We start from the raw sequence: 8916 nt of genomic DNA, 5'->3' as shown, positions 1-8916 counted from the left end.
GTTCCTTGTTTCTTTGTTTTTAAGTCTACTGATTCCTTTCTCTCAAGTCACAAGTTTAATGATTGGTTAGGTTGGGCATGCCCTAAGTTACAGAATTAATTCACTGAGAATATATATATTTTTTTTCCTTTTTGTCTTTTTTCGTGTCCGGCAACGGACCGCAACCCTCAGTGTCGCGCCCGGGACCGGGACCGGCAACAGGATCGCAACCCTCGGCGCCGCGCCCGCCCCTCGCTCAGCCAGTGAGCGGGAACCGGTCTGTATGTGGGATCCAAACCCTCAGCGGGAGCGCCACCGCGCTTTCCAAGCGGCGCACTGTAGCAGTGCGCCACCGGGCCGGCCCATGTATTCAACTTCAAATTATTTTTAACCCAAACCTGTTTATTTTATTATTGAATATATAAAAAGTTCCAAATTCAAAACTGTCCAAAGGGTATACTCAGATGAGTCACTCTTTCTTTACCTTTCTACTATATTCATACCCATCCCCTGTAGGTGACTGATTTTATTGTTGGCTATCCTTCTATTGCATTTGCAAAAATGCAAATAAATAAGCATATCTATGTTTTTTCTATCTCCCCTTTTTCTTAAACAAATGGTTTCATATAGCATACTGTACATGTTCTAGTGTGGGGTCCACCAGTTCCCCTGCTTTCTTTGTCCTGACTGAGAAACACAGAGTGCCATGACCACCCTGTGACCCTGCCAGCTACAAGTTTTTGCCTGCAAGCTTGAAGCCAAGCCAAGGCCTTAAACATTCTCAGGCAGTGATAAAGCTGTTTAGTTTGCTGTTTGCCCAACCTGAGGACTTAACCCTTTGCCAGATATGTAAAATCTAGCCTCCACCCCGAACCAAACTCCTTAAACCCTCCTATAAAACTCCAGAACCTTGGTAAGAATGCAGCCTTATAACACTAAGGTCACGGGTTCAGATCCCCATACCAGCCAGCCACCAAAAAAGCCCTCACAAAACTCCAGAACCTGAGCCCCGTGGCATAGACGTACCTAGGAAGAACATCCTTGCTGTCCACCAGAGGATACACTGCAGTGCTCTGTAAGTTACCCTAATAAGTGCTTTGGACTGGTCACCCTGGCAATGCTTCTTTCTTTAGAATCCCAACTACTCCCATCTTGGGAAGGTTTGAGGCACTCCTTTGTGGGAACTCCTGTGCTACTGCTTTTGGGGCAATTCCAGCCATGGGTTTGGCCTGACAAAACAACTAAAATAGGGCCGGCCCGTGGCTCACTCGGGAGAGTGCGGTGCTGATAACACCAAGGCCCCGGGGTCGGATCCCATATAGGGATGGCCGGTTCGCTCACTGGCTGAGCGTGGTGCTGACAACACCAAGTCAAGGGTTAAGATCCCCTTACCGGTCATCTTTTTTAAAAAAAAAAAAAAACAACTAAAATAGGGCCGGCCCGTGGCTCACTCGGGAGAGTGCGGTGCTGATAACACCAAGGCCCCGGGGTCGGATCCCATATAGGGATGGCCGGTTCGCTCACTGGCTGAGCGTGGTGCTGACAACACCAAGTCAAGGGTTAAGATCCCCTTACCGGTCATCTTTTTTAAAAAAAAAAAAAAACAACTAAAATAGGGCCGGCCCGTGGCTCACTCGGGAGAGTGCGGTGCTGATAACACCAAGGCCCCGGGGTCGGATCCCATATAGGGATGGCCGGTTCGCTCACTGGCTGAGCGTGGTGCTGACAACACCAAGTCAAGGGTTAAGATCCCCTTACCGGTCATCTTTTTTAAAAAAAAAAAAAAACAACTAAAATAGGGCCGGCCCGTGGCTCACTCGGGAGAGTGCGGTGCTGATAACACCAAGGCCCCGGGGTCGGATCCCATATAGGGATGGCCGGTTCGCTCACTGGCTGAGCGTGGTGCTGACAACACCAAGTCAAGGGTTAAGATCCCCTTACCGGTCATCTTTTTTAAAAAAAAAAAAAAACAACTAAAATAGGGCCGGCCCGTGGCTCACTCGGGAGAGTGCGGTGCTGATAACACCAAGGCCCCGGGGTCGGATCCCATATAGGGATGGCCGGTTCGCTCACTGGCTGAGCGTGGTGCTGACAACACCAAGTCAAGGGTTAAGATCCCCTTACCGGTCATCTTTTTTAAAAAAAAAAAAAAACAACTAAAATAGGGCCGGCCCGTGGCTCACTCGGGAGAGTGCGGTGCTGATAACACCAAGGCCCCGGGGTCGGATCCCATATAGGGATGGCCGGTTCGCTCACTGGCTGAGCGTGGTGCTGACAACACCAAGTCAAGGGTTAAGATCCCCTTACCGGTCATCTTTTTTAAAAAAAAAAAAAAACAACTAAAATAGGGCCGGCCCGTGGCTCACTCGGGAGAGTGCGGTGCTGATAACACCAAGGCCCCGGGGTCGGATCCCATATAGGGATGGCCGGTTCGCTCACTGGCTGAGCGTGGTGCTGACAACACCAAGTCAAGGGTTAAGATCCCTTTACCAGTCATCTTTTAAAAAAATAGAATAAAATAAATAAAATAATTGGGGTATTTATAGTTCATGGACACTTTGGCTGGATATAAAATCACTCTGGATGTCTTTCATCAAGTTACCTTCAGCCAAGGATGGCTTTTGTGACTCTTGAAGGATAAATGGGCTTTTTTCAGGGGTTAGAGAGGGGATCACTTTGGGAGTGATCAGACCCCCATCACTGACCCAATAGCCCTCTTCACTGCCTCAGCTGACCCCACATCACTGACATTTAAGACCTAAGATCACTGAGCCTGAAGATCTCACATGGCAGACACCTTAGACCCAGCATCACACATCACATACACACATGTGTGAAGTCCACCCATCTCTGCCCCCTCAGGCCCAGCATTTAAATCTTACCCGTGGGAATGTGGCACGTCTATCCCAAGAAAATAACAAAAGCAGAAGTAAGAAGGCGGTATTGTGCGTGCTTCTGAGTTTCCTGGAGACAGTCCCGAGGTCCCCGCTGCTCGACCCCCTCCCGCAGCGACCACCTCTCAGACCCAGGGCGACTGCCGGAGCGCCCACACCGCGTGGGAGGGGCTGGAGGACGCCGGATGCCCGCTGGGCGGAGGGAGGCCAAGGAACGTCCAACTTGGGATCACAGGCAGTATTCTCCCGCCCTTTGCCCCGGCCCAGCCAGTGTCTGGAGTTTGTCCCTTGCCTGTGCATTACTCAGAGACCGGTTTCTGCTCAGTCACCGGCCACTCACGTTTCCCATTGGCCAGGACACCGACAGCACTGGCACAGCGGCCATTGGTTAAGACTGTTGTCCGTCTCTGTCGGCCCAGTTCACCATGTCCCCGCCTCTACGTGGCCGGGAGACAGCATCCTGCCTAGCAACGGGCGGCTCACGCTTGCCATTGGCCTTTGCGGTTCTAGCTCTTTAACCACCTCCTGCAACCGTGGCCCAAGGGCGGCCACGGCTTTGCTCGGTCCTGGCCAAGGGCCTGCGGGGGCGAGCTCGTGGCCTGGCGCAGAGGGCAGAGGGATTTCGGGGGAGTGGCTGGGCACCGCCAGGTCAGCTAAGGAGCTGCAGGGACACCCCGTCCTCGGTGTGAGCTTTGGAGAAATGGGCGCCCGGCGGGGGCTCCAGTCATGGTGGGACCCCCCCAGGTGGGGAGACGGGTGGGGGCCGTGGTGCGTCTGTGAAGTCGGCGCCCCCGGACACGGAGTAGGGTTGGAACCTGGAACGCCTATTTCGAGCCTGGGGGGGGGTGGAGCCCGCTGTCTGGGCCGGCGCAGCGCTGGGAGGAGGGGCGGGCTCCCTGGTTGTCATGGTAACAGCGGGGCGCGTACAGCCCATCGCAGGTGAAGCCTCTCACTCCAGGGTCTCTGGCGTGCTGTCAAACTGCAGGTGTACAGGTATACATGTTGGAAATAAATTGTAATGTAGGGGGTACATAGAATATAAGTAGTAAAATTGTAGAAAAATATAACAATGTACGCAGTCTTGTAACAATGCATAAGCAACGCAGTTTATCAGGGGCCGTGACAAGGGTCAGGCCCGAGCACACTAAACAATGCATAAGCAACGCAGCTTATCAGGGGCCGTGACAAAGGTCAGGCCCGATCACACTAAACATTAATAGCCCCCACCGGTTCCAGGAAATAGCTGGTTCAAAGCCAGGCCCCGGGGAAGGTAAACAATTGAGAAATGCGCTAAAGGGGTGCCAGCCTGCTAAAACCCACCTGTAAACCCAAAAGGCGCCAGCTGAAGCCCACCTGTAAATGTAAAAGCGCCACAGATAACCAACAGTTGATCCTATCACAATATCTGTTCAAAAAAACTTTATAAAAGCTGCTTGCATTGTGAATTCTGGTTCAAAGGCCACCAAGCCAGACCCCGGGGAAGGTAAACAATTGAGAAATGCGCTAAAGGGGTGCCAGCCTGCTAAAACCCACCTGTAAACCCAAAAGGCGCCAGCTGAAGCCCACCTGTAAATGTAAAAGCGCCACAGATAACCAACAGTTGATCCTATCACAATATCTGTTCAAAAAAACTTTATAAAAGCTGCTTGCATTGTGAATTCGGGCCGCTCCTGTCCTGAAAACGGGGCAACCTCCAGCATGCCGGAAATAAAAACCTCTTGCTTGTGCATCGATCTCTGTGCCTCCTGGTCTTTGCGAGATGAGCCTTCCCATCAAGTAAGAATTGTGCTTTTAGGCTGGTCTTACTTACACTTGTAGATCTGCGTCCTGCTCTCGTTCGCACTGTCACTCGCAGTTTCTCACTGCTTCTTTTACTTCTGGCCTCTTTCACACAGATTACCCTAGGACCGGGAGTCTTCATTACTGTTTCAGGCTATGTCCATGGATCTCACAGTTGCGTCAATTGTGTTCTTGTCTTTTTCTTCTTACTTTGTGATTGTTTTCCCCATTTTATCCCTCAGTTTGTAACTAACATGTAGAAACTTAAAGCCACCGAGCTAAAATCTTCACTAATGTATTTTTTAATTTTATTTTTATTCTCACATTCTCTCTATTCATGGTAGCAAATTTAGAGGATCTTCGCTTCTAGAGGGCATTTGACAACCTTTACATTTTTCTTACAGGAATTGACTAATGTGCTTATTTCTAAATTTCTGCACGGGCAATTTCATCACCTATCTTCACATAAATAAGAACTTTTGTTCTTGAAGGATGAATGTGTAACAGCCTGAACAGAATTGACTCCATTTTGTTAAACTTCTAAATTAAAAAGGGTTTTTGTTTGTTTGTTTGTTTTTTCTGACTCTTGTAACCCGAACTGCTTAGCTTGCAGCTCGACATTAGAATACAATGATTCTTGTTCACACTGTACACAGAATAATTATAGAAGAAATTATTAACCAAAATGGCCATTCTTTACTAGCTTACTAACTCGATCTTTTTGAGGTTAACAGGAACTGAATCGTGACTTGACTTCAGGGAGGATGGTCACCATGAATCAGCTCCCACCTGAGAAGTTCTTTTATGTTTATCTATAATTTTATGATTATGCCTGCATATCCCTGCTTAGGTCACCATGAATCAACCCCCATCACCTGTCCCTATAAAACCCTTTGGCAAGCCTGGGAAAAGTGGAGATGGTCTTTGAGACATAAGTCCGCCATTTCCCCAGGTTGCTGGCTCCCTGATTAAACCTACTTTTCCTTGCACCAACACTTGTCTCTCAATTATCAGCTATTTAGCAGCGAGAAAACGGACCTTTGGGGTTTCAGTAACGAATGGGCTTTTCTCAGATACAGCACGTGGGAAATAAGGACTGGGACTGGGGGTCGTTAAAGGGAAGAATCAAGGTTGGAAGTGGCACGTGTACATCTCCTGAACTGGGTCTTATTAAAGGAGAGTAATTAAAAATCACTGGTAAAAGTAAAATATACATCAGCGAATAATTGAACTCAGTGAAATCTAGGTTCCTACGTCTAAAACCATGTGTTTTCTCTTTCAAGATTCTATCTCACCCTGGTGCCTTGTATTTATCTGAATCCTATGCTGCTTTTGTTTTGTAGTCTTTGAATTCTCCCTCAGTGTGCCTGGTCAATTAGAGTTTTTTGTTTTCTTTATTTTATATTCACAGAAATTTCTCTAGACTGGGATGCTTTATTCTCTGTTACAGCAAATACTTTTTGTGTAGTTTTCTTGATTCCATTCTTTCAACAGTTAGGTCATTGTTTTATTGACCAAAATTAAGACTGTCGAGGCAGAAATAATTTTGTAAAGTTTATCGGGAGCCAAATGAGAGGATGGACCCTGGAAACCATATGACACATGTTCCAAAGTTTATTACAAATACAAAGTCTTTATAGACAAAAAAGTCTGAAGAAAGCAGAAACAGTAAAAAGTGGATTGGTCATTTCAGAGTTACTTTCCTTTTAAAGTGGGGACAGAGAGACAGAACAATAGGAAAGAAACTGATTAGCTAACATCAGGTTGCTGCAAGCTATCTCTTTTGTGTAAGGATTAAAGCAGGAGGAACTTCGTTATCATACCTATTGAAGATTGAAACAGGCCTTTTGGGGAAATGGGCTGTTAATCTTTCTCCTGACTTCTCCGAAAGTCAGACCATAGCCTAAGTGATGCAGAACTTAGCAGGGGTGACTCCATTTTGAATTTTTTGTCTGGTCTGTTGGGGCCTAGTGCAAGAAATTAGTCCAAAATAATGACCTCTTTAATCTTTCTCCTGACTTCTCCGAAAGTCAGACCATAGCCTAAGTGATGCAGAACTTAGCAAGGGTGACTCCATTTTGAATTTTTTGTCTGGTCTGTTGGGGCCTAGTGCAAGAAATTAGTCCAAAATAATGACCTCTGATAATTTTTATTTAACAGTTTTCCTGATTTTGTCTTATCTGGTTACTTTTGTGCTTTTTATCTCATTTTCTGCCAGTTTGTAATTAGATCTGAGGTACTAATACAAAATGTACACTTATAAGTAAATATTATATTTGTTAGAAGAATAAACCGCCCTGACAGTCAACAAGTGATCTTTTTAATGGTCCCCTTAAAACAAAATAGAACCTCTGCAACTAAAACTTCCTGGCTATCCTCAGATCTTAAAAACCATCCCATCCAAATGTGAATTGCCTTGAATCTACTTATTATTGACAAATATAAGTTTTTGGTAAGTCAGTGATGTTGGTGAATATTGAAGTTTAGTGTATTCGGGAAGTTAATTTTTGAAAAATTTATTTTTACTGATTTAATTGTAGGTAACATAGGTATATTCTAGAGCACATAACTATGCTGATACAGTAGCATCACTATAGAGTCACATTATTATAAGGACAACTTCATTCATTATTATCAAAATCACCACTTGTAAATAGAAGCAAATTATAGCTAGAAATGTAAGTGACTTGATTTCTCTATTTTCACTGACCTCAGTTTTCCTGTAGCTTCTAACACATTTGAAGCAAGACTCCTTGCTCATGCTTTTATTACATTCTATGTAAGCATAATTTAAAGTGACATTGTTTCATGTGAAAGACTGTGTCCCTTCTTTCGCAAAGTTCATGCTCCTTTGATACCTGTAGCTTTTGTAAGAAGGTTTGGGTCAGGAAGTCAAGTTCTTCAGCTTTATTATTATTCAGCATTGTGTTTACAATTCTAGCTTTAGAAAGAGTTTGTCGATATCTACAAAATAATGCTGGGATTTTTGGGGGGTAGCATTGACTGTATAGATCAGATTGGGTAGAACTGACATTCTAACAATATTGGGACTGCCAGTAATGAAAAAGGAGTATGAGAGCACTTCAAAAAGTTTGTGGAAAAATATAATTGAAAGATAATACGAATCTTTCAATAAACTTTTTGAAGTACCTTCTGAAAGAAAGTAAGCCAAGGTGCTGGGTACCATTCAAGCTCTATTAAAGAAAGAAATCTGCCAGGCTGTGCTCTAATAGATTTGCAACATAACCAGTGCCATCTTAGACAAGCCCAAGTACAAAATGGTGCCATCCAACTCCTCCCCTCCCCTCCCCTGTTCTCTCTTACAAGAAGCCTCATGGTTTTGGAGAAAATGAAATTTTTGGCATTTCCACATGCACAGAACTCTCCATTCCCAGGACCTAACTCAATCCCCATCCTGGAATTACATCACCCAGCTCTTGGTGCCAACAAACCAATATAAGCTCTAACACCCCCACACCTGGTGCTGTCCCCATTTTCAGGGCAGCCCCAGGCTGCCTGCCACTTTGAGCACACCCCGGCAGATTTTCTTCCTTTAATAAAGCTTGAACGGTACCCAGCATCTCAGCTCACTTTCTTTCATACTCATAATGGAGGACAGCCCATGGCTGCCCTGAAAATGGTGGACAGCCACTGACATAGGGCAGTGGGAGCTTATATTGGTATGTTGGCGCCAAGAGCTGGGTGATGTAATTCCAGGGTGGGGATTGAGTTAGGTCATGGGAATAGAGAGTTCTGTGTATGAGGAAAAGCTGAAAGTTTCATTTTCTCCAAAGCCATGAAGCTTCTTGTAAAAGAGAATGGAGGAGGGGAGGGGAGGAGGTGGACAGCGCCGTTTTGTACTTGGGCTTATCTAAAGTGGCTCTGGTTATGTTGCAGATCTATTATTCCTGCTGTTAAGTATAGGAAAAAGGGGGAAAGGACCGAGGTCTCATTCTCCTGAAGCTACTTCCTGCTGGAGATGGACGAAGATATGAAAAAATAAAAGGTTTCTGTTGGCAGGCAGAACAATTAGGTGGCGGGGTACTGGTTTTGTGTGGGGAGGCTCCATTCCTCCGGGGAAGGGTCACTGATTCTGAGGGGCTGATATCCTCCTTGCAGGAACAATTCGGCGACCTTTTGGTTAGTGAAAGGCTGCATACGTTCCTGCAAGAAATTAGAGAAACACCAAAAGAGACAGGGACTAAAAAGTAGGATGAGGCACAGTTAGGGGTCCTAGTAGGCACATAAGCCAGGGTATCCAAGG

Source organism: Galeopterus variegatus, unplaced genomic scaffold (assembly GCF_000696425.1).
Source record: "Galeopterus variegatus unplaced genomic scaffold, G_variegatus-3.0.2 Scaffold228, whole genome shotgun sequence".
Taxonomy (NCBI): domain Eukaryota; kingdom Metazoa; phylum Chordata; class Mammalia; order Dermoptera; family Cynocephalidae; genus Galeopterus; species Galeopterus variegatus.
This window is presented reverse-complemented; position numbering follows the sequence as displayed.